Genomic DNA, 26708 nt, shown 5'->3' with positions numbered 1-26708 from the left:
TACAGACATACTTGCCAAAATCACCACTCTTTTCTTTCCCATGCCACCACCTGCCAACTGTCCCTCATCTATGGCCACTGGTGATGGGGTATATGTGGGCATTGTGACTGTGTGCAGGGATGGGGGTGGATAAAAGTGGGATGCCAGCCAATGGCATAGATTCAGCCCCTGACAACCCTGCCTGTGCCTCCCTATGCCTATCATCATTGCCAGAGTCTGTATGGACACTAACATCAGTTTGCCTGCAGGAGGGACCCTGACCTGCCTCGCCACTTGTGAGGGGCAGACAAGAAATGTAAATTAAAAACTGTATGTTATGGTTTATGTCTACACAGACACACACACACACACACACACACACACACACACACACACACACACACACACACACATACACTTACAGGTGAGGTGGCACAAAGAAATTACACAGACCTCACATTACCCAACAGTTGACATGCATGACATATGGCACTCAACAACAAGCACTGCAACCATTCATAATCCTTGTTACCAACATTATACATCTCTGTGATACATGAGTTGTGTTAGTAGGCGATGCCCCTTCGCCTGGAACACGCTGTGCCTATGTACACATTATTGCTGTGCCCCTGTACAGCACACTAACATGTACTGTGCACCATACCTCACATGTGTACAGACCATTGTTGAATGTGTAGATGTTTGGCGGTTATGCTTGCTCTGTTACTCACAGCCCCTATGAGTTTGTCTGACATATAACTGGGATGATATGAGAACTGATGTCAGTAGTTTATGCCTGACCTTTGATTTGCAGATATCATCAGCAGTGCAGGTATGTGCAATAATATCCAGTTACACCGACAACCTTCAAAGTTTACTGTGGATATGAGGAGTGTACATACCCTTGTTGACATGACAGCCTTTTCCATGATATGCAATAGGCCCACAATACTGCATTTGTTAACATTACACATGCCTGATATGTGACATGACCTGTGCAATCCAATGCAGTATCAAACAAATGTGTTAGTCGTGGAGATGCTGAATGGGATGCATACAATATGTGGGTTGCATACGTGTGCACACCCTTAACACAATGGTTTGTTAAACCACATGTTTAGTGACCTACAGCAGTCACTTTTCCTGGAAGGGGTATACTAGCAAGGCCCTTCTTCATTTGGCACTATGTGGTCTGTCTGCCCTACAAAGGTCCCCCAACTCTATCAGATTGCAAGGTCAGCTCATGTGCACAGCAGGTAGGAATACCTCCTACAACAGGACTTGTGGACACAGGCCAACTACATGTTTGTATAGGGTTCCAGACCTAGGGACAAAGTGTGAGTATTACTGTTATATACATTGAATGCTGCTAGTTTTACAGGGTTTGTGTGTGCATGCTAGTTTTGCATGAAATGCAGTCTGTCTGCATAGCTCGCAGCTGTGAAGCTATCCACATGATGGCCAGAGGTTTGACTGTTATGTTTTGTCTGTTCCCCACACAGGTGTTGTCCTTGACAAATCAGTGGTGCTGTCTCTGTTGCTTGCTATCAGTACTTGGCAACATCCATTTGTGTTTCTGACATCATATTCCTCAGAAAGGGTATGTTGCAAAGAATCCAGTAACACCAGCAACTTTCACAGTGTATTACAGCAATATCTCAACTGTGGCCCTGTGTTTTGACCTCTGTCCTCCACTTATATACTACATTTTGTCCAGATGTCCTGCAGTAAGATGTTGATAGGTATATGGTCTATCGTTATTTAGTGATGACATTCCTGTTATCATTCCAGTGATGGTGTGGACTCCCACACATGTTGTGGGGAAGGGACCATATATATGAGGGCTACAGCTGAAAAACATGTGCCACCCTGTACAGTCAAGAGGTCAGTGTATAGAGAACACTGTTATATGCCCTTGTAAGATATTTTATGGCGAGGGGTATTAAAAGTCTTCAACCTAGGCTGTTAGAACATGTGAGGGATATTACTATTCGGAAACATAAAGGTATATGACTGGACATTTTCATACATTTCACCATGGGGATAGTGGTGGGTTAGAGCTTACTGTGTTGCACACAGTTCTGTTTGTTAGTGTGATAGTACACTATGAAGTTAAGCATTATGTAAAGGATCCATTTACATTGTAACACTTGCTACTTTTACCCCTAGGGGGTTAACTGCAGAGTGTAATTGGAGGCTGTTGAACTAATTATGTACTTAAATGTTGATTGATTCTTGTCTTCAGGGCATGTGTGAGTTTTTACTGTTGTACTACTTGAAGGCTTTGGCCAAGACAGCAGATTGTCTTATATTTGCAGATTACTGTATTATATGTTTACTTTGATAGCTGCATTATTCAGTTAGTTTGTATTTCCAACACCTACATACTATAAGAAATGTCATACACAACATAAATTGTACACAAATAAACATTTATATTTATGCAAAAGTTGTGGTGTTATGTCCTTTGCATTGAGTGTGGGTATATGTTCTAATGCAATAACTCTCATTTCTAGGAAAGAATCAGAGAATCCGGCCATTTGAAAAGGTGGCAACTGTAGGAATGATGCCTGTTTGATAGCCTGTGCACTCTCTCTCTCTCTCTCTCTATATATATATATATATATATATAAGTACTTAAATATATATATATATATATATATATATATATATATATATATGTGTGTGTGTGTGTGTGTGTGTGTGTGTGTGTGTGTGTGTGTGTGTGTGTGTGTGTGTGTGTGTATGTGTATTTATATATCATTTGAATGTTTAGTACTTCCACATTGTATATTCCCTATGGTAGACTGACTGTTCTGCATGATATGTTGAAGAAACCACCCTAGCAGTTTGTAGCTCAGATGGCTTAGTAGTAACTTGCTGTGGCGTGTAGGGTCCTAGATTCAAGACTTTCAAAGGCTGATAACTTTGTTGCTGGGCAGAACAAGGGCTGTTGGATACAGAGTGATTAAGGCACTTTTAAGCAGTTGTAAGTGGGTTTGCGTGGTGGTAAGCAATGCTAACTTCTGGTTAAATATGCTTACAGGCAGCCTTTAAAAGTGCTTAATCTGTGTAGGCATCGCTTAGTACCTCACAAACAGGCTTAGTCACACTTACTACTGCTTACTCCTGCTTACCTCATGCTAATTTCTTAAAAAGAAAAGAAAAAGGGGTGATTGTGAAGTGGTGAAAAAGGGGGCATGAAGAGGGTAAAACAATATGACTGATAGATAGGGATGTGTAGTATGGGTGTCAGGAAGGTCCATAGCTGTCCAGTTTTTTCTACAGCAACAGCTGTGCATATATATTGAATTTGGAGGTACATTTTGACACTCAAACCCCTGAGAGAGGGGTGAAGACAACAATAATGTGTTGTGAAGCCAATTAGACTAAATTACATATGTCTAGTGAACATGTGTGCATAATGGACAGCTATGTATGGGATGAGATTTTTTTTTTTTTTTTTTTTTTTTTTTTTGGAACAGATTGCTCTTTTTTATTTTTTTTAAGTTGAGAGTGGGATGTTGGGAAAGGATAGTAGGTATATTTGGGGAGGTAAGTTGGGTAGGAAGACAGACAAGATAGCATACAGGGGCAGTATATGACATATGTGGGGGTAAACACCTTGGACGGGGAGGGGTGTTTGGAAATTGGAAGCTCATTAGTCTCCAAATGGAAACAGTGGGACTAAGGTTGCCACCCATGGCCAGTCACCACTGCACCTTCACAGCCCCGAAAGTGGCTGTGCTGGGGGCTGAGCAGGAGGGGCAGGCCAACCCTCTAATTATGTCTTGCGGCCTTCAAGCTGGTGTAGCAGATCTCCAAACACCTTTTGGAGCTCGCTATGCACTAATCCCTGGACCTGGCTTCGGATGATGGTATACTGTCCATGCCCGCTCCTGGGGCGGGCATGCCCCATCTCCTGAGGCAGTTCCACCTGAAGGTGGTGCAGGACCAGCAGATGGGGAGGTCATGGCCCGGTGCCATGGCCAGATGAGGTGGGAGAGTTGGGTCCGCTGGGACCTTCCTTCTCAAATGTGCTATGGTGTTGCATTTTTAGAACATATGTGCATTAGTAATAATCAACACAATCCAGGATTAGTTATAATAACATGCATAGCTATTCCTATTAACCCAAAACAACAGATTTGGAACAGTTGCATAGCAAACAGAACACATGCATATATGGAACCACAGTGGGCATTACAATGGCATGCAGGTTACATTGATAGCAGCAGGCCACCAATTATAGTATTTCAACATGGAACATTAATAGAAACACATTTCAATATTTGTTGAACAATAGGACATATGTCCCAATAGTAGGTTTGGTGTAAAACATACCCATTGATTTGTGTGTTTAGATTATTGTTGCAGATATAGTGGGGGGGGGAGAGATGTCAATTAACAACTTGTATATCCTTGCAGTACTCACAACTTTAATTATCATTGCTCTAATCATTACTCTACAGGTATTATTAGAATACCCTATGTCCTTGATTTGGGCAGTGGTATGTTTGTACACAGTGTATACTTCAACTATATTATAGCTATATTCTACTTCTTTTACCTGGTGGACCTGTGGGTGGAATGTTTGTCAACACTACCTGACTGTTTCAACACATATTCCTAGATTCCTAGTTAACATTGTGCACATACCTCTCAAACTCTTAATGCAACAAATGTGGACAAAGCTTGACAAAATTAGGGTACAAATAGGCACACATTTTAAATATTGCTCTTATAAACTTTAGAAAGTTGCTAGAGTAACAGGATTTGTTTTAATATACATATTCTGAAGGATTTGAAGTCTGCAACTCAAATGTATGTCATTATTTAGTGACTTCAATCCTGAGATTATCCCAGTGATTTGCGAGGAAAACAGAGGAACAGGCCAAAAATATGAGCCTAAAATTTGTACATTCTGGGAAAATCTATACAGTTGAGAGGTATGATCATGCATACAGCTTACTACTACTCCGGGGATTCAAACCATGGCTGTGTCTGCTAAAACTGCAACAATTTGTATTTCAACCTAGTGAGCTATTGAGAAACTGTTCTTTTTTCCTTCACTGTTTTCTAAGTCTCTCTTGGTTGCACAATCTGACCTTGTAATTACAACATTCTTATACAGACATTCCTGGATATATTTTTTATGTAGCACAGTGTGGGTTACAGTGGTCGACACAACATTACTATTAAGATATCAGATATTGGTGAATGCAACATGTCAAGTCATACAATACCAGTGTAAACACAACCAGTCTAGGATTTAGAACTTTATTTCCAGGCAGTTACAGTTTTATTTAAATATGAACTGTATGGGACTATTGATTACTGTCATATTGTCTGGTTTATTCAGTACAAACCATACACATTTTTTATACTGCCAGGTGACATTCTACTCCTTTATATTTATTTGGTATGACTACTACAAGCAGGATTTTTACTCACCAGCCTTGCGATGCAGCCATTGCAACCTACTGGCATGAGCTTCCGGATTCACAGCCCGCTCAGCTGCAGCTGTAATGGAAATAAAGAAACATTTAGGCATACCTATCCATCACATACACAGGCTGGACTTTGGTAAACAGTTATTGCTATGAATACTTACACACTTGGAACATCACCCCTCTGTCTAGCTTCTTGGACCCACTCGTCCAAGAGCTCCCTCTTCCTCTGCTTCAAGTTGGCATAGTGGTGCTGGATCTGCTCACCAGTCTGAGGGATACCAGTGACACTGGTGAAATCACATGTGAGACAGTCCCAGGCTTCCACTTTACATTGGGAGCCCTGGTACTGGTGCTGCAGCAGTCTCACATCATGTTTTTTTTTTTACCAGTAGTCCTACCATGACCTTGGACTCCTGTAAGCCCCACGTCTGCACCCAAAAGCAAATGCCCTCTCTAACTCCTGCCATACTGCCTACAGTGGGAAGCTGCAACCAGTTATGAGCTGTATTTCCACCTGTGGGGTTTAAATATGACCGATTTCCCACCCTTTGCCGTGATTGAACTGTTTTGAATTTGCTGAGCTAAGCTAAGCTATGGGCATACCTGCTTAGCTAAGGTTGGCAGTGCTTAAAGGGACAGGTGTGAGCACAGCATATTGGTGCGCACATCTACTTAGATACAGTACTTCCTGCTTAGCATTTACATTTCAGCAATCCTTACAGTGCCTCAGCTTAGCTGAGCATAACGTAGCATTATTTACCTTTAATTTTTTGGACTATCATGATGGTGGGTTTCATTCATCATTTAGCATAGCTTATGATATGTATGTTGACCTTCCATAACATCCCCATATGTGCTTTTCTGACATATTACATTTTGTGTGACTGCATGTATGGGACACTTGTGTTTATGTGGGAGTTTCACAACTTCAGTAAACTGACACCTCACATCTGGCCCTAATACACTGCTCTGGTTGAGAAATATAAGTTACTTACTACATAATTATGCTAAAGTATTACATTTGTGGTGATTTCACATACAAAACAGAATTGGCTGCAGTGGGTCTAGAACCCTGTCTGATTAAATACAAAGTGTATGCTCTAACCCCTACACTATTACAGCATTGTTTGTTATGGCTGTCTATTGCTATTTAACTTCTTGGGCCATTTAAGCTGACCTACGCATAGATGAGCAATGGGCACACCCACGCAGCTACACTTAAACCTTCCTGCTGATGTGAAAAAAAATACATTACAGACACTTTTTAAATATTGCTCTTACAAACTTAGACAGTTGTTAGAATAACAGGTTTTGCATTTGCATGCATTTTCTGAAGGGTATGATGTCTAAAACTTAGTTTTGTCATTATTTTCTAACTTCATTCTTTAATGATATGCCACTAATTTGGCAGTGGCCACTTATTTATTTCACAGCTGTACACTATACAGCAGGAATCTGGACATTCTCTGGGGATCTCTCCTGTTGGGGGTTTACATTCTGTGTAAAGAGTGATCTCACTCTTTTTACATTGCCATACAGCAATTCTGGTGTGCAGTGGGCATGTATCTTGTGAGAACACTGCTCTCAAACACACTCCCTGTGCTCGTACACATCCCCATGTACGTATTACAGCATGGCAGCGTGCCTTCATACATATGCATGGCGTGCTGCTGTGCTGCACAGGAACGGTCCCTTCTGTGCAGGAATAAGTTATTCCTGCATGGACGGTTGCTGAATCCTGAGGATTGTTAATAACAAAGCACATGCTTCAAAACATTTAAAACTGTTTGGAAACCAACAAATCTTTATTGCTGACATTTGCTAAGTACAGTAATGCCCTCCATAATGGGTATTAAACTGTAATTCTTTATTTCTATATAATGATGAATCTGTCAGGCATTTTTTTTACCACCATAACTTCTCTCCTTCTCTCACTAAGATTACTAGAGTAGGTTTTGCTCAGGATAATGTTAGTATTGCTAAGCAAAATATATCACTGAGCAGAGTCTGAGGTAGAATATGGAGTGATACTACAAAGGACATCATCATTTTCCAATTTCTCTGTGTGGAATAAAGAACAGTGCTTCTTATAGGATAATATAAAATCCCTGTTAAGCAGAATGATTTTTGCTTGTTTTTCATAGATACCCCATTCTGCCTGTACTGAAAGTTGTCAACCTGGATACCAAAAGGTTTCTCGTCGAGGACAACCCTTGTGTTGCTTTGATTGCTTAACCTGTTCCAAGGGAGAAATCACCAACCAAACTGGTAAATACTATAGAATGCTAGATATGCAAGTCTATTTTGGAACATAATCACAATGAGTAAAAATTTGTCATGGAACTGCTTTACAATTTAACTAAATATTAACATTTTACCAAGACTGCTAAGGTAGATATTCTAACATATAGAATAAAATATTTACATTCATGGGCATTTTCCCACTGGTGTCATGAAACTTGACTACTATGAATGCTTTCTTGCTACAAAAAGTTACATCAAATAACAGATGAACAAAGGAAGATAGAGGGTAGAAACTATTTGTTTGCCAATCTGTCCTCATTTGCCATAATATCTTAGAATTATCATTTAAAAAATGAAATTTAAGGAAATGTTTGTGGGACAGGACCCACAACAAAATGATAATGTTGATTTCAGAGAAATCACAGAAAGTGATCATATGTCTGGCATAATTAAAATCCCAATGGATATTTAAAGATATGGAACAAAAATATACTTAAGTAAGATAAAAGGGTAGTTAACATAAGGTGTAAGTCATTAAAACTCTCTCTCTCCTTCTTAGTGCTAATGCAAGATGACCTGCAAGGCCATGGAACGTATCATCATGGAACTCATAAACAAAGACATTTATAATCTTCAAACTCTGGACCCTACCCAGTTCAGGTTTGTAAAATGCAGATCATGTCTCCTAAACCTGATTGACTTCTTTGAAGCAGTCACCAAAGCCATAGATGAGAGTAAGGTGGTTCACACAGCTTATCTAGATCTCACCAAAGCTTTCAACATCATCCCCCACTCTGGAATTATAGATAAACTCACTAAACTAGGTATAAATCCCTGTTTCACAAGATGGGTTGCCAACTGACTCACGGACAGAACCCACATTGTGAAAGTAGCAGACTCCAAATCCGACTTCAGACCAGTGACAAGTGGAGTACCACAGGGTTCAGTCCTGGGTCATCTCCTGTTTGGTATCTACTTCTCTGAAGTACAGGCTAACACAGAAGGTCTTTGGCTAACACAGTTTGCAGATGACTGCAAACTAGGAGCCATAATCAAAACTCCTAACGATGTGGACATACTACAAAAGGGCCTCACTGAGACAGATGCATGGTGTCAAAGCCATGGCCTGAAGCTCAATGCCAAAATGTGTATTGTCATCCCCTTTGGTAAAAACTCTGTACCCATGAACTACCACATAAGTGGTAGTCCTCTTAATGCTGAAAGTGTGATAAGAGACCTTGGGACACAGATGGACAGTAGTCTCTCCTTTGATAATCACATCACCACACTGGTCAGGAAATCTTTCTGTGTGGCTCACCTCATCACAAAATGTTTCTCATCCAGAAAAAAAGATGTCATTGTTCCCCTCTACTCATCACTCATTAGACCCATTATAAAGTATAACACCCCTTTTAGTATGTACCTCACAAGGCATCTAGAACAACTGGAAAGGCCACAGAAATACCTCACAAAGAGGATTACTGGCCTCAAACTGATGCCCTATGTAGACCGCCTCAAAAAGCTCCAGCTTTACTCCATTGCATATCGCTTACTCAGAGGTGGTCTCTGCCTAACATACAAAGCTATGTCAAATCCAGAGCTGTTGGACATGCTCCACTTAAAGAAATCCCAATCCCTCCTAGCTATACACTGTAGAGACCTAAACCTTGTCACCACAATATGCAGAACATGCTGGAGAGATAGATTCCTGTCCCAGAGACTTCCTATACTCTGGAACAGACTACCTATCTATGTCAAACAGAGCTCCTCATTAGCACTCTTCAAGAAAAATCTTGATAATTGGATGGGAAATAGGAAATGCACCCCAGGAATCACTCATGTGGCTCTGCTCGACAGGGGCACAGGAAAATAATTTTCTTGGGTGGCAAAAGCCAGGGTACCTTTTTGGCTAGGCTTATATAGGCCCTAGGGCTAATAGCCTAGTACCTACATATGAACCTATGAACCTATGATAGTGTGGAAAGTCTGGAAGGAAAATTTTGACTTTTTGTTAGAGGCTCCCCTACCTTACCCCCATTTTCCACCCACCCCCAGTAGTTCTAACCTTATACTCATTAAACCACACCTTCCACACAATTCACCCTACCCACTACTCCAACCAGTCTAGTCCATCTAGCCATGCCCCTCTTCAATTACCTATCTCCTTAGCTCATCTTGATTATCTCCTTCTCCCTACCTATCTTTCCCTCTCTTTTCCCCTTCTAACTCTTCCTTCTGCATTCCACCCTCTATCTTTCTACTATCTCTTGTCTCTGTCCAATCTTTTTAAAGTGTACCAGCAAACTTATTGCATCTGTACAAGTCATCCTAACAATATACCTACAACAAATATAACTATCCAAGTTAAATTAATACTCCTAGTCACACTTTTACCAGTCCTCACACACCTATCTACTCACCTCCTTTGAAAAGGTAAAATACTTCCATTTCAAGTACTCCCCAAAACAAACAGCTATTCACATTTCTGCCCCTTTACACTTTCAACTACATATAACATCAACTCCTTATTAACTACTTGCCAAATACCATCGCCTTGCACACATCAAATTCCATAACTGCATTGGAAAGAAATTAAAGTACCCAACTCTCTATATCTACAACCCAGTCTATACTCTAAAAGCTCCAACCTTAAAAGATGGTGACATCCACCCTAACCCAGGCCCAACCTATGTTTCTACACTAACATCTCACAGCAACACTCTCTCTACCCTACCTATCTTGACCAGTCTCTCCAACTCCTTAGTAATTGGACATCTCAATATCCGTAGTATCAACAATAAAGTTGCTCATCTTCATGCCCTTCTTGACATTCATTCCTTTGATATCTTCTGTATTACAGAAACTTGGTTAAAGCCAGGAACTAAGGACATCGAAATAACTTCCCCAGGCTATAATATACTTAGACTTGACCGGACAAAACGTAAGGGTGGAGGTGTAGCCCTCCTATACAAAACTAGACTACAAATTTCCTCATTATCCTTTGTCCCCCCCAAAGATAGTAAAGCAGAAGTCCTTATCTCTAGACTTCAGCTCAATACTAGTAAATCCCTCAACATCATCTGCATCTACCTACCTCCTGGTAATAACACCACCGCAATTGAGGATATTCTCAGCTGGGCAGCCTCTAATCTCCCCCAAGAGACAATTATATTAGGTGACTTCAATACAGACTGGAAGCATGTCAATTCTGACAACCCTTCCTCACATATTAATCTTCATGGATTCAGTCAAACTATTACCACCACTACAAGAATTAACAAACCAAACAAAAAAGAGTGTATCTTAGATTGGATACTCATTAACAGACAACAACAAACTTATAAAGTAGGTACTTTGCCCGATGATGTAAGTGACCATTCCTTAACTTACATTATAAGACAAAAGAAAGACATTCCCAACTCACCCAGGTATAGGATTTCACGGTCCAATAAACACTTTAACTCTGAATGCTTCCAAATGGAACTTAATGCCTGCAACTGGAACCCTTTAAATTCTCTCCCACTTGAAGAGGCTGTTAAATATTTTAACTCTAAATTCTTAACAATCTTAGATAAACATGCACCCAAGTGGTCTATTAGAATGAAGTCTAAAACAGCCTCCTGGCTGTCAAAAGACACTAGGCAAATGATATTGCTTAGGAATAAATCTTGGGCTAAATGGAGAACTACCAGATCTATCCTTGAGCAAGAAAACTTTAGAAAACTAAGAAATATCACAAAAAAACCATACTCACAGATAAAAAGAACTACTATTGTAAACTCCAGCAAACTCACTATAACAATCCTCAAAAATTCTGGTCAGGGATTAATACACTCATTCACCCTGGCCACTCTAGCACACCAACTCCACAAGGAGCTGATAATAACACTCCACAGAAAACTGCCAATGCCTTTAATTCCTTCTTTACTGGCACCATACAAGCCCTAGCCCATCAACTTTCCACAGACAATTCTAGTCTCCCTTTCTCTTTACCTGGTACTCTTCCATCCTTCCAACTACAACCCATCTCTACTTCTTACATACAGAAAATTATCCAAAAGCTTAAGCCATGTACTCCCTCTGCAGACCAATTACCCTCTGAATATCGGCAAAAAGCAGCTAAATCTGTTGCCTACCCTATTTCCATCCTTATCAATAGAACTCTAACTGAAGGAATCATCCCAGACATCTGGAAAATTTTCCACATAATCCCCTTACATAAAGGTGGTAACTCTAATGATTTTTCCAATTACAGGCCCATAGCTCTCTTATCTCCCTTAGCAAAGGTTATGGAAAAATGTATTCACCATCAGCTAATGAACCACTTAACCAAACACAACATTTTAGCTAACTGCCAACATGGTTTTAGACCATTTCATAGTACCACTACAGCTCTCCTTTCTTTCACAAACTTTATCAACTGCAACCGTAATAACAATTGCCTCTCTTTAGCACTCTTTATTGACCTATCTAAGGCTTTTGACATGGTAAACCACCCCTTACTCATAAATACCCTTAAATCCCTCTCTCTAGACACCAAGGCTATCTGTTGGTTCAAATCCTACCTTAACAATAGGCAACAAGCAGTTCTCTGGGAAAACAAGCTATCTTCCCTCTTGCCCGTCTCCCTTGGGGTCCCTCAGGGCTCTATTCTAGGGCCTCTTCTCTTCTCTCTGTTCATCAATGACCTCTACTCAGTAATCCCTAAAGCTACATGCATACAATATGCAGATGATTCTACACTCATCTGTTCTGCCAACTCCACATCTGAACTACACTCCCAAACCCAAACAGTATTCAGCACTGTAGAGACTTGGTTCTTAAAACGTTGCCTCATTTTGAATGTCAAAAAAACCAAACTCTTAATCTATACACACCATCCGCTAAGTCATCCCGCATACACTTTACAATTAAATCCAACAATTATACTATTATAGCCCCAGACTTTACCACCAAACTGCTAGGTATCACAATTGATAACAACCTCACCTTTGATAACCATATTAATAACACAATTAAAACAGTTAATAGAAAGATGTGCTCCTTATACAGAATAAAACCCTTCTTAACCCCAGCATCCCATACTACAGTTGCCCACTCCCATTTAATCTCAACTCTTCTATATGCTTCACCTATATATACTAACCTAAAAAAAATAATCTGGTCAAACTTGCTAACTCCTGTAATAATATAGCCAGATTTGCCACTGGAAACCCTTTTAGAACACACCATTGTCAGAACCTACGACAACTAGACTGGTTAGAATTAAACAACACTTTGATACTATCCCAACTTATCATTGTTCATAAAATATTTTACCAACCTAACAACACCCTTATACTTTCCGACCTAATTACCCCCTATAGGAATCTCAACTCCTTATGTTCCTCTAGTAAACTTCTTGCTAGTACAAGCAAATCAAACAACCTAGCAGGCAACTCCCTGTTCTCCAATGCCAATGGAAAAAACTGGAATCTTCTGCCACCAGATCTAACTTCACAACCCTCCCTGTAACTCTTCAAGCAAAAACTCAAAAAACATCTTAAAACTCACTGGGCATGTCCCTGTTGCAACCATGAATAATTCCTCTGCTCTCTCTACTGCTATTCTCTGTACTACCTCCTTATACCAATCTTTACTATTTTAACTCTCTAGAAGGAGTATTTATCTCTAGTAAATTAAACTATCTATGTTAGTAATGTAATCCCACTGAGAGGTACTGTATCTTATCTCAGATATCATGACTGCACAGTGACTAGCTAATTCTGTATGTCTATAGGACATCATTGTTATTTTTTTCTCCCCCCAGTAATACTCATTACTATGTATACATAATATCCTTGCTTTGTATAATTTGTACTTGCTATTTTTAAGTGTTATATTTTTTGTCTATGTTATTACTGGAGCTTTTCTCCTCGGGCCTCCACTGAAAATGGAAATATATCCAGCTGGACTAGCCCGGTTAACAAATGTAAAATAAAAAATAAAATAAAATATACATACATATATATATATATATATATATATATATATACACACACACACACACACACACACACACACACACACACACACACACACACACACAAACACACACACACACACACATATATATATATATATATATATATATATATATATATATATATATATATATATAATATATATATATATATGTATATATATATATATATATATATATATATATATATATATATATCTATATATATCTACTTCAGTAGATCGACTTACCAGAAAACCGAAGCCCAGATACCCAAGACGAATGAACCGAACAGACCAGGACATCGAACATACAAAACAGTGAAAACTATCACTGGGAAAACAGTAAGTAGTCCAACACCATTGTTTTAGTAAGTTTCATGTTTTAGTAAGTGTGGCAGTGTTATGCATGTGTGGTAGGCATGATTAGCGAAATTTAAACCTCTTACCTGTTAAATGTCCGTGATTTGCGGTTTCGATTATTTCATGTGTCGGTGAAGTGGATGTCGATCGTCTAACTTGTCGATGTACTGACATGAACCCATATATATATATATATATATATATATATATATATATATATATATATGTGTGTGTATAAATTAATTAATGAATTCTTATTAAGGCAAAAAAGAGGAAAAAGAACATGGTAAAGACAGAGGAGCAGTTTAAATCATTAAATCTAATGCAATGCCTTCTGTACATAAAAACTCAGTAGAAAGATATTTAACTGTATGGGGTATAATAATAGCAGTAAAAGCATAAGCGAGACCCAGAGATATCATAACTGATAACTTAATATATGCAGGTAGTATGAATTGGCAAAAAAAACTTGGCAAAATATGAAGACACAAAAGGAAAAGGCATCACCATTAAGAAACAAGATGCTATTATCCCCTTTCTTGAGGCAGCTGATGAGATCCCATTTGTAGATTTTTTTGCTGCTCTGGAGGCCTTAAGTTAGAAAAGACAGTGAAGAGCTGCAGTGGAGAGATGAGTAATGCAAGTGGTACACTGAAGAGCAAGCTGTAGAGGCAGCTTATAAAATAGATAACCATTTATAGACTTGCAGAAAGGAGCTGGGGGCATGAAATAAACATTTATGTACCTAAAAAGTTAAGAGAGTCCATAAGGTTACCTTTTTTTTAATTTTTTTCCCCTTATGCCTACTGATCAGCAGCCCCCTCCAATTAGTTTCAGGAGGAGCGGTCATTCAAGCAGCCATGAACAGAGTTCATTTCATTGCCATACACCACCTGCAAAAATGAGGAAGGTTTTAATTTGCCACTAACTACACCCATGACAGATTTGACATGTACAATACTAGGGGAAGGGGTGCAGAACACTACCCTGGGATGCATGCATGTTTCTTTGCATGCATCGGTGTCTGGCTTTTGTGCTCTACACTATTTGGTATGCCAGTATACATGCCATGACCTGTACCTCTGCAGCTCTGCTGCACTTGACTTCTCCCACTGCTAAAGATTAGGCAGCAGTAGATGGATCCATCTCCTTCCCTTTAAGATAGGTTAACAGACAATGACCACTCACTCTTATTTCTCCTCATCATGACTGTAAATGCATGTAGTACTTAGTCTGATGTTATCTGGGTAAAGGGTTATCTCCTTTTGTCTCAGAGATCACCACAAGTTGTTACAATCTTTTAACAAAAAGAGATTTACAAGAACATGATAGTGCAATATAAAATCAAAAGGTAAAGGATAACAAAGATATGAAATGAATTATGTCATTCACAGTAAGTTTGGCAGATGAGTGAAGCAGCCCTCATAACAATAAGAGAAGATGAGAAATAGAATAATTCAAGAATCCATGTGATAGATATCTTTGAAAGTTGGGATAATAGGCTACTGGTTATAGAGGAGAAATAAGCAGATTGTGTCAACAAAAGGCCTTTAATCTGCCATTAAGCATTTATCTGTAATTGTTACAAGGAGAAATGGGTGGCACAGCAGGTGTTTTAATAGGAGTATTCTAGCATTTGTAATATTTCTCTTTAATATCAGACTATAGTTTATATCCACTGTTTATTTGAAGTAAAGTGATCAACAGAATGCTCTTGACCCTTTATTATCATCTTGTAAAGCTCCAGCTATTCAATCAATGAGATATCAGTTTATCTCTGGTGTTGAGTTGTGACAGAAGTTTTCTGGTGATAACAGTGAGACCTTACATATGAGGAAAGTTTTCTATTATCAAGACAAAGTTATCAGGTGAGATTAACAGCTTGCTTTACTAATAAATAGTCTGAGTCAACTCACAGCGAATTTTATAATTTTTTAGTGAAAAAAAATCAGTAGTTCTAAAGATTCCATCAGTTAACTTGCATTTTTCTTTCACTGCAGCCAGATTTTCTTTTTAAAATTGCTGGTGATAAAATGTATCAAATTTTGTTCTAAAGAAGGTTTGTTAGCTATAACACATCTCTGGGTTATTTCCCTTACTTCATGGTTGTATGACCATAGTGTTAATATATATAAGTTATGAGGCACAGAGCCCCTACGTCAGGAGGTGAACCCCCCCCCCCCATGTAAAAAAAAAAAATAGTGTTTAAGCTATATGTTTATGGTTGCTATGCCAGCACGTAAAAATCTACTGCCAATCATTAGCGGACCGGAGTTCCGCTGTGGCGACCCCAAACCGGGAAAAGCCAAAACACACAACATATTTATATGACAGAGTCAATTTGCAATTTCTTTTAACTTTAATGGTGCATGCTTAGTTAAGAAATACATAGGAAATTATTTTATTTCACTTGAGATTTTTGTATTTCATTTCTTTTTAGATGAAAGGGAAGTTACATGAAACTGTCTGCTATACTGTAACTGACCAATTATTTGATATTTGATCTTTCATAATATATTAATTTTATGTCATCTGCCTATAGAAAAACGATGGCTGAAAGATGAATTCATAAGCAAAGTAACATTTTCTTTAAAGGATTTTAGTCATATAAAGCAAGGGATTCACTCTAAGCAAACACACACACACACACACACACACACACACACACACACACACACACACACACACACACACACACACACACACACACACCTATAAGCTGAGTTTTTACTACTGGCTGTTAACAGATTAGTGTAGTTCTAGTGTGCAGCAACCAGCTTTTCTGATATTTGATATAGAAAATAACCAAACATTGAATGGAGCTAGGGATCTAAAAACAGAGATTGCTGTCAATAAAAGCAATAATTTTAGGTAAAAACCTATAATGCTTCACTAAGCTGGGGAAAGGTATATGATCTCTGTGAAACTTTAGCTGCAGAAACAAGTTTCAAGATGTGAAAACAAAACTCACAAAATATTTGAACCCCAACAATAAATTTAGTATGAAATGTTAGACAGCATCTATGTGGGAACAGAAACTTTGTATTATACCAGACTGAAGTAACAATGTCACATCAAAGCAAGATATCTTCCATTTCAAATATCTGTGATTTATTCTGTGCTCACTTTGCATGGTTTTCTACTAATACAGGTCTTGTCCATGTACATCCAAGGACTTATAGTAGGACTGGCAAATCTAGAGTGTTTCCAGGTATGTCGGTGTGTGTGTGTGTGTGTGTGTGTGGGGGTGGGGGGGGGGTGGGGGGGGTGGCACTAAAGAAAAGCATGGCAATCGACTTCTGCTCTCTATTTCCCTAAAACCTCTGTGGATGGTGGCAGCTGGACACATGGGTGCCATAGGAGGTGGATGCCACTCATGAGTATGGACGGTAGGTTAAAAACCTGAGGATGCCTGCCAAAAACTGTAGATTTACAGGCAAAGAACAACAAAAGTTAAACATAGTCAGGAGGCATTCTTCAGCCTAGTTAAGAAGAAAGCCACTAAGATAATTTTACCACTGCTAAATCCTCAAAAGTGCTTGGTACCTCTCCATAATGCCTGTATGAGTCTTTCTAAAAGTATACACTGTGTTCATTAAACTATGTTAAGTATAATAATTGACTTGTCATAGGAAATGTAAAGGACTGAAAAGAAGACCCTCCAGTTACTCGGATAGTATCCTAACAATATCAGCAAAAGCAAGTTAAATTATTTAGGCATTAAAACCTAACAAGATTTATTAAGCATTAGTATAAATCCTCTTTATGAAAAAGGTTACAATTAAAAAGGTTGTTTCTTGCCTATGCTATTTCTAAATGAAAAACTGACCATTGTCCTAAAACTATTATAATAAATAACTGAAGAAAAATGAATAAACAGTGACAATACCTCTCCAAACCAAAGGTCAAAAAGACAGTTGTTGCAAAATAAAATAACTTGATGATTTATTTACAAAAATAATAAAATAAACATGTGAGCACTTTCATTTAACAAATGTAAACTACATCAGACAACTGAATAAAATCAAAATGGAATTTAAATAATACACTCCACTTCCCAATTGGATAAAACTACAGACATTATCTCAAGAAAATTAACTCCTCATATCCCATAATAAATTAAAGTTCTCTGACATATATATGTACATGTATAAAAATGCTAAATATTTATAGTTATATATAGTTGTGCCAGACTATTATACATAAATCATAAACTTTAATAAATGATATTCTAAGTGTATCAAGGATATACAAAATACACATCTCCTTGTGGATGTTACAAAAATGTATATATAAATGTGGCTACAATGGGAAATGATTTTATACTGTTTATTCATGCTAAATGTCATGCTGCCACTTCAACTATTTTATTTCTTTCTAGGGCTTTAAGTTTTAATACAGGTGTAATAGAAGTTATTTTGTTTATGCCTGGCCACTTTTCTGCTTGCAATACAATCTGCAATTTAAATTCTTTTAACTCCAAACGGACACCCCATGGTCTTTTCCCATCTATGTCCACATCGTCAATAGCCATAAACCTAAAACTGTGGTCAGTGTTGGTATGAATGTGTCTTGCCAAGGCATTATTCAAGTTGTTCTTTTTGATGGCATATACATGTTCATAAATTCTGAGGCTAAATTTCCTCTCTGCTTTACCTATGTAAAATACTGGGCATAGGTCACATATAGCCACATATATTACTGCTTTTGAAGAACAGTTGTATCTACCTTTGATACGGTATTCCAGATTATTAATAATGAATTAGTCACCCACTCTAATTTTATGACAGCAATTGCATGTTCCACATTTTAATGTGCCCGAACGGTTGTACACATGCACTTGGTGTCCACTGTTGAGGAGGTCTTTTAAATTCCTCCCCTTCTTATACGTTATTGTTGGCCTATCACCTAACTGGGCCCTAATATCTATAGCCTCCATAAGGATGTCCCAGTTCTTCTAAAAAATCCTTCTTAAACTGTCAGAATCTGTACTGTAAGTGATAGTTAAAGATTTAAGAAATACGTTACTGTTCCTTCTATTTGTATTCTGGTCTAAAAGGATGTTTTGTATGTAATTGGGTAGAATAACTTCCAAACTCAGAGAATCAATGCCCCCACTATAAGAACTATTTTCTATCAATGAATTCTGTGTCACATGAAACAAACTTTTCTCTGCACTTATTTAAGATTAGAAATTTGTAGATAATTGTTATATATAATATAATAGAGGGAGATAATACTCTCTGTCTCTAGCTGGAGTTAGTTGCCTGAAGTGTGAAAAAGTGTAGCCATCTGGATACATTGAAAGTTGTTAGACTGCTTTTGAAATCCTGTGTTAACTTAGCCTGAGGGTTTATGTTTGCATTATAATCTGTGCTGGTCACATTTTTTTAATCATTTTGCTCATCTTCCGAGTGGTTGGCTGCTGAGCTTCACCTGCATAAATCAACTGACAGAAGCTGATTTAAGTATACTTTTCTCTGCACTTCTTTAAGATTAGAAATTTGTAGATAATTGTTATATATATATATATATATATATATATATATATATATATATATATATATATATATATATATAATATAATACAGGGAGATAATACTCCCTGTCTCTAGCTGCAGCTAGTCTTCCAACCTCCCCTCCCTGTTCTTGTTGTGGTATTAATCTTGGTGGCTTTGGAGTTGCCCACCCCTGCTGTAAATCTGTTTTTGGACACTCCTACTGGGCCCATTTCATTTGCTCACTCAACTGAGTACAGTGAGATCATATTTTGATTTCAGACACTCCTACCAGTCCCATCTCCTCTGCTGTGTACAGAGAGAGCACTTGGGAAGTACATCCCCCATAGCATTTTAACCTGCTCTGTTCCCTCCCTCTCCACAAAAAAAAAAAAAAATACTAAATAGTTTTAAAGCTGCTCTTACATAACTGTCTTCTACCTTAATTTGCTGTTCTGTGTGCTTTTAAGTGTTCAAGTGCTCTTATGTGATTTTTCATAAACTTGTTTTTGTCATTTTTAACTTGTCTGCATTTATTTAAACTGCATTTGCCTTAATTTTGCTACACACTGAAGTGTGCTAGCTTGGACCGCATTTAACGTGTTTTTGCTACTGTCATTAGCTCATTCTTTCTAATAGAGAGAGAACTTTTTGAGAAAGCCAACTCACTTAAATATATATATATATATATATATATATATATATATATATATTCCAAGCTTGTTTTCTGCCTTTCCTGTAAGTAGTCTAATCCAGATACAGATTTGCTGTATCCAAGACTGTTTGTAAACTTCTGTGCCCCAAGCCTTTCTGTGTTGGAGGGAAGCCTTCTAGCTTATCAGTGGGAGTGGTAAGCACTAGGTAGCCTATCTATCACAAGAGTGGTTTCTGGCCCAGAAATTGTAGTTTATTGGCCATTTTGGCAGTTTTTCCATCTCTTTCAACTTTCTGGTTTAAAAGGCTGCATTTGCGCTTGCTTCCCACCTTCCCTGTAACTAGTTTAGTCCAGATACAGATTTGCTGTATCCAGGACTGTTTGTAAGCTTCTGTGCCCCCAAGCTTTTCTGTGTTAGAGGGAAGCCTTCTAGCTTATCAGTAGGAGTGGTAAGTACTAGGTAGCCTATCTACAACAAGATCCAGATCCAGATTCTTAGTTTTAGCACTTGAATTTGCTTATCCATGCTCAGCACTTGTTCAGAACTTGTTGTAAGCACTAAATAAACTACAAATTACTACAGCACTCACCCTCCCTCATTACCTAGAGGAAAACAGTTTTGGTACTTACTTTCCTCACTTGCTTAGAGAAAAACAGCTCTTGTACTCACTTTCCTCACTTGTCTAGAGGAAAATATTTTTTTTATTCAGGCATGTCCAAGGGTCAGCTCCCAGTGTTCTCTCCTGTCTATCTGATGAATCTGGGCATCTTGGGGCAATGTAGCAATTGCCTCATGCACACAAACAACCCTTTTCCCCTACCACCCAACACTGCAACCTGTGAGAGATGCACTTATCCAGCCAAACTGGAGGTAAAGCTCTCTCCAAGCAAGACTGAACTTGATAGTCAAGAGGAGAAGGTAAACACTTGCACCACACTACACTCATCACATAGTCCCACTAAACCTACACCACCAAAATCCACACATAGAAACACAAAAACATTCACGGAGGCTCTCAATAATAATCTGCTCAAGCAACAGAGACCTCCAAAGCAAAAACGCAAGCAACCTCCCATGACCAACACAACCCAAATGACACATAGCCCACAGAGTCAGTGTGCCACTCAACCACAGCCCATAAGGCAAAACAACTTACCCAACACACTAGTCATAGGTGACTCTATAGTCAGGCCCACTGATGTCCCACTCATGAGGCTAAACAAGGAGAAGGTCACTGTCAGCTGCCTTTCAGGTGCCAGGATCTGCCACATAACCCACGCACTCAGGTTACTCCACAACAAGTACAAATATGACTCTGTGATTGTCCATGTTGGTGTGAATGACCTGAGACATAACTCCTTGGACTACATGAAAAGAGACATGGAAGAACTCTCCGATCTTGTAGCCCAGGCAGGTATGACCCTAGCCCTGAGTAGCATCCTGCCATCGCCCAGAATGATACTGCAGTACAAGGACAAAATGATTGACTTCAACAATTGTCTAAGCATTTGGTGTCATTCTAAGGAGATCCAGTATCTTTCTGCCTGAGACGACATGGTCGATAGACCACGATGCTTTGCCAGAGATGGCCTGCACCTGTCAACCCTGGGATTCCGGATACTGGCAAAGGCTCTTGCCTCCCCTATCATGCCTTTTTTAAGCAAGATTCAAATGTCAAATTCACCACCATAACAGGAACAGGCAAGCAAAAACTGAGGGTAATGCTACTCAATGCTAGAAGTCTAAATCTCAAAATGCGTTCACTCGAGGCACTCCTTAAAATGGAAAGCATCGATGTTTGTGCAGTGACTGAGACCTGGTTCAAGGCTCCAGAGAGCACCCCTGCATTACCAGGCTATAACTCATACCACACTTTTCGACCATCTAACCTGGGCCGGAACACCAAAGGTGGAGGTGTGTCCATATTCATTAAGGATATTCACACTCCAGGCTAGTTGCTCAGCATAATGCAGCCGAGGTTATTCAAGTGCAACTAACTCTGGGCAAAACTGCAATCCAAATTGTAGCTTGCTACAGATCCCCCACCATGCCCAAGGTTCCCGCTTCTCTTTTCTTGATATACTGGAAAATATTAGGGTTCAAGCAAACACCCTAATATTGGGCAATTTCAACTACCCCACCATTAACTGGGAAAACTACTCATGTACCAACTCCTTCACTCAGCGCTTTCTGGAATTCAAAAATTCCAATGCCCTGGATCAACTTATCCACACCCCATACCAGGGGCAACAATATCCTAGACATAGTCATTACCAACATGAGTGACCGGTGTTCCACACATAAAGTCAACTCCTCTTTGGTCAGATCTGACCATGAGCTAATCACCCTAGATATCCACATCCTGCCCCCCCCCCCATTAAGTAAACCATGGCAAAAAAAATTTCTCCAAAGCCAACTACATGCTTCTTAAGACAGAAGTGGTGAACTTCATGACACCCATGCAGATGGACAATACAGTTACGACTGCTGAATCATACACAAATGCATTCTATAAGCATTTACATGAGTGCATGGATCGTGCTATCCCAAACAGAATCAAGATGCTATCCTCCAAAAAAAGGAAGCCAATCTGGTGGTCTCCTGCCATAAACAAACTGTACAACAGAAGGAAGAAACTGTTGCAAAAGAGAGTATAATCCCATGAGTGGAGGAGCTCCCTGGCCAGCCTCAGCAAGAAGCTGAGATCCCTTATAATATTCTCCAAAGCTAGCTATGAAAACAAGATTGCCACTGATTCTAAGGACAACCACAAAGCATTCTATAGCTATGTCAAGAATCTCAATGGCAACACCCAGATCTGCTCTGAGTTACAGCACAATGGCACAAAAATTACAGAACCAACTGATATTGCCAACATCCTGGCAGATAGGTTCAGTGCTAACTTTACCCCCCTCTCACTCCCTAAAGGGCCCATATCTATACAGGAAGAATGCAGAGTCCCTGTAATTACAACTTCACAGGTAAAAGCAGCACTCCCTAAAGCCAAAAATACAGCATCCATGGGACTGAACAACATCCTAGGCTGCATTTTACAAGAACTTCAGAACAAACTGGCTCCCCACCAAAGCACCATGTTCAATCATAGCCTCATGTTAGGCTTTGTGACCACTGAATGGTGCACAGGAACAGTTATCCCACTCCACAAAGGGGGAGCCACCACTGATCCTGGGAACTATCGTCCTATTAGCCTGATGAGCCTCGTCTGCAAGGCCATGGAACATACCATCATGGAATTCATAAACAAAGACATTGGTAACCTCCAAACTCTGGACCCCACCTTGTTTGGGTTTGTGAAAGGCAGATCTTGCCTTCTGAGCCTGGTCGACTTCTTTGAGGCAGTCACCAAAGCCGTAGACAAGGGTAAGGTGGTTTACACAGCCTATCTTGACCTCACCAAGGCTTTCAACACCATCCCCCATTCTGGAATTATAGCTAAACTCACTAAACTAGGTATACATCCCTATGTCACAAGATGGGTTGCTAACTGGCTCACTGACAGAACCCACACTGTAAAAGTTGCAGGCTCCAAATCTGACTTCAAACCAGTGACAAGTGGAGTACCATAGGGTTCAGTTCTGGGACCTCTCCTGTTTATCTACTTCTCTGAAGTACAGGTTAACACAGAAGGCCTCTGGCTAATGAAGTTCACAAATGACTGCAAACTAGAAGCTATAGTGAAGTCCCCAAATGATGTGGACATCCTACAGAAGGGCCTCACTGAGACAGATGCCTGGTGTCAGAGCCATGGTCTTAAGCTCAATGCCAAAAAGTGCATTGTTATCCCCTTTTTAAACACTCTGTACCCATGAACTACCACATAGGCGGCAGTCTTCTTAACACCGAAAGTGTGATAAGAGACCTTGGGACCCAGGTGGACAGTAGTCACTCCTTTGATAATCACATTGCCACAGTAGTCAGGAAATCCTTCTACATAGCACACCTCATCACAAAAGGGTTCTCATCCAGGAAAAAAGAGGTCATTGTTCCCCTATACTCGACACTCATTCAACCCATTATAGAGTACAATGCCCCTTTTGGAATGTACCTCACAAGACATCTGCAGCAGCTAGAAAGGCCACAGAAGTATCTCACAAAGGGAATTACTGGCCTCAAACAGATGCCCTACACTGATCATCTAAAAAAACTCCAGCTTTACTCTGTAGCATATCTCCTACTCTGAGGTGATCTCTGTCTAACATATAAAGCTATGTCAAACCCAGAGCTGTTGGACATGCTACACCTAAAGAAATCCCAATCCCTCTGAGCTACACGCTCTAGGGACCTAAACCTTGTCACCACATTAAACAGAACTTGCTGGAGGGATAGATTCCTGTCAAAGAGACTTCCCATACTCTGGAACAAGCTACCCATCTATATCAAGCAAAGTTCCTCATTAACACTCTTCAAGAAAAATCTTGATGAGTGGATAGGAAATAGGAAATACACCCCGGGGATCACTCCTGTGGCTCTGCTTGACAGGGGCACAGGAAATTAACTTTCTTGGGTTGGCATAAGCCAGGGAACTTTGTTGACTAGGCTTACTTAGGCCCTTTGGCCGATAGCCTAGTACCTACCTATGAACCTATGAACTGGATTCACAAATCAAATGGTCACTTTCCAAAATGTTACTGTTAGCTATCAGTCTAAACTAACCTGATTCCCTCGTTTTTGTGATCTCTTTTATTATTCTGGTGATTAACTCTAAAGGGTGTGCCCTTTTCAAAAACATTTCTTTCAAATTAATACATTTCAACTCAAAATCTTCATCCCTTGACACCATCCGAGCAGCTCTTACCAATTGACCTTTAACAACTGATCTCTTTTGATGCTCGGGGTGTGAGCTGCTATAATGAAGAAAAGAGTTGTAATAAGTCTTTTTTCTATAAATAGTTGTGGCATACACCCCATTAGTTTCATCCTTAAAAACATGAACATCTAAATAGTCCATATAGTCAACAATAACAACCCAAGTAAAGTGTAAAAAAGAGGTAGTGGTATTAATGTATTGTAAAAATTGTTAAAGTAGTTCTGGGGGGGGGGGGGGCTTCCCATATTAAACTAATGTCATCTTGGAATCTATGATACATTTTAATGTGGGAGTAATTTTTACAATGCATTAATACGACTACCTCTTTTTAAAACTTTACTTGGGTTATTATGTTTTTGAAAAGGGCATACCCTTTAGAGTTCATCACCAGAATAATAAAAGAGGTCACAGAAAAGAGGGAATCAAATCACTTTAGACCGATGGTTAACAGCAACATTTTGGAAAGTGACCATTTGATTTGTCAATCCAGTTTATTTCATGTGGCACAGAATTCGTTGATAGAAAATAGTTCTTATAGAGGGGGACATTGATTCTCTGAGTTTGAAAGTTATTGTACCTAATTACACACAAAACACCCTTTTAGACCAGAATACAAATAGAAGGAACAGTTACGTATTTCTGAAATCTTTAACTATCACTTACAGTACAGATTCTAACAGTTTAAGATGGATTTTTCAGAAGAACTGGATGTAGATATTAGGACCCATTGACCATGCGGCCATAGATGAAAAGAGACCATGGGGTGTCCATTTGGAGTTAGAACTTAAATGGCAGATTTTATTGCAAGCAGATAAGTGGCCAGGCATAAACAAAATAACTTCTATTACACCTGTATTAAAACTTAAAGCCCTAGAAAGAAATAATATAGTTGAAGTGATATCATGACATTTAGCATGAATAAACAGTATAAAATCATTTTCCATTGTAGCCACATGTATATATACATTTTTGTAACATCCACAAGGAGATGTGTATTTTGTATATCCTTGATGCACTTAGAATATCATTTATTAAAGTTTATGATTTATGTATAATAGTCTGGCACAACTATATATAACTATAAATATTTAGCATTGTATACATGTACATATATATATATATATATGTCAGAGAACTTTAATTTATTATGGGATATGAGGAATTAATTTTCTTGAGATAATGTCTGTAGTTTTATCCAGTTGGAAAGTGGAGTGTATTATTTAAATTCCATTTTCATTTTATTCATTTGTCTGATGAAGTTTACATTTGTTAAATGAAAGTGCTCACATGTTTATTTTATTATTTTTATAAATAAATCATCAAGTTCTTTTATTTTGCAACAACTTTGTGTATTTTTGCCCTTTGGTCTGGTGAGGTATTGTCACTGTTTGTTTTTCTTCAGCTGGTTCTCGCTTTATCAGTGAATTTTAATAAATAAGTCAATAAGAGGTTTTTAATCAGTGGTGGGGAATTTGGGAATGTTTTTCTTCTTTTCCATCTTCTCTTAGAAAAGTGGAATATGTAACACACAGACCTTACATTTTTATTCCTTTCATTTATTAGGAATCTGCTGCTAATTATTTGAAAACTTGCTATCAGAACAGCCAACAGGAGTTTTGACTTCATGAAGAAAGTGAATGGTTCTTTGATGATCCCATACTTTTTGTTATGTAATTGGAATCAAAAC

General features: G+C 38.8%; 1 pseudogene; it reads left to right on the top strand.

The window, feature by feature from the left end:
* The window catches only part of LOC122805997, a 191453-nt pseudogene that overhangs the window by 149251 nt on the left and 15494 nt on the right, over nucleotides 1–26708 (top strand).

Source organism: Protopterus annectens, chromosome 7.part0 (genome assembly GCF_019279795.1).
Source record: "Protopterus annectens isolate FY-2018-M chromosome 7.part0, PAN1.0, whole genome shotgun sequence".
NCBI classification, from domain to species: domain Eukaryota; kingdom Metazoa; phylum Chordata; order Ceratodontiformes; family Protopteridae; genus Protopterus; species Protopterus annectens.
Note: the sequence above shows the minus strand (reverse complement) of the source record. Positions and strands in the feature narration are given on the sequence as shown.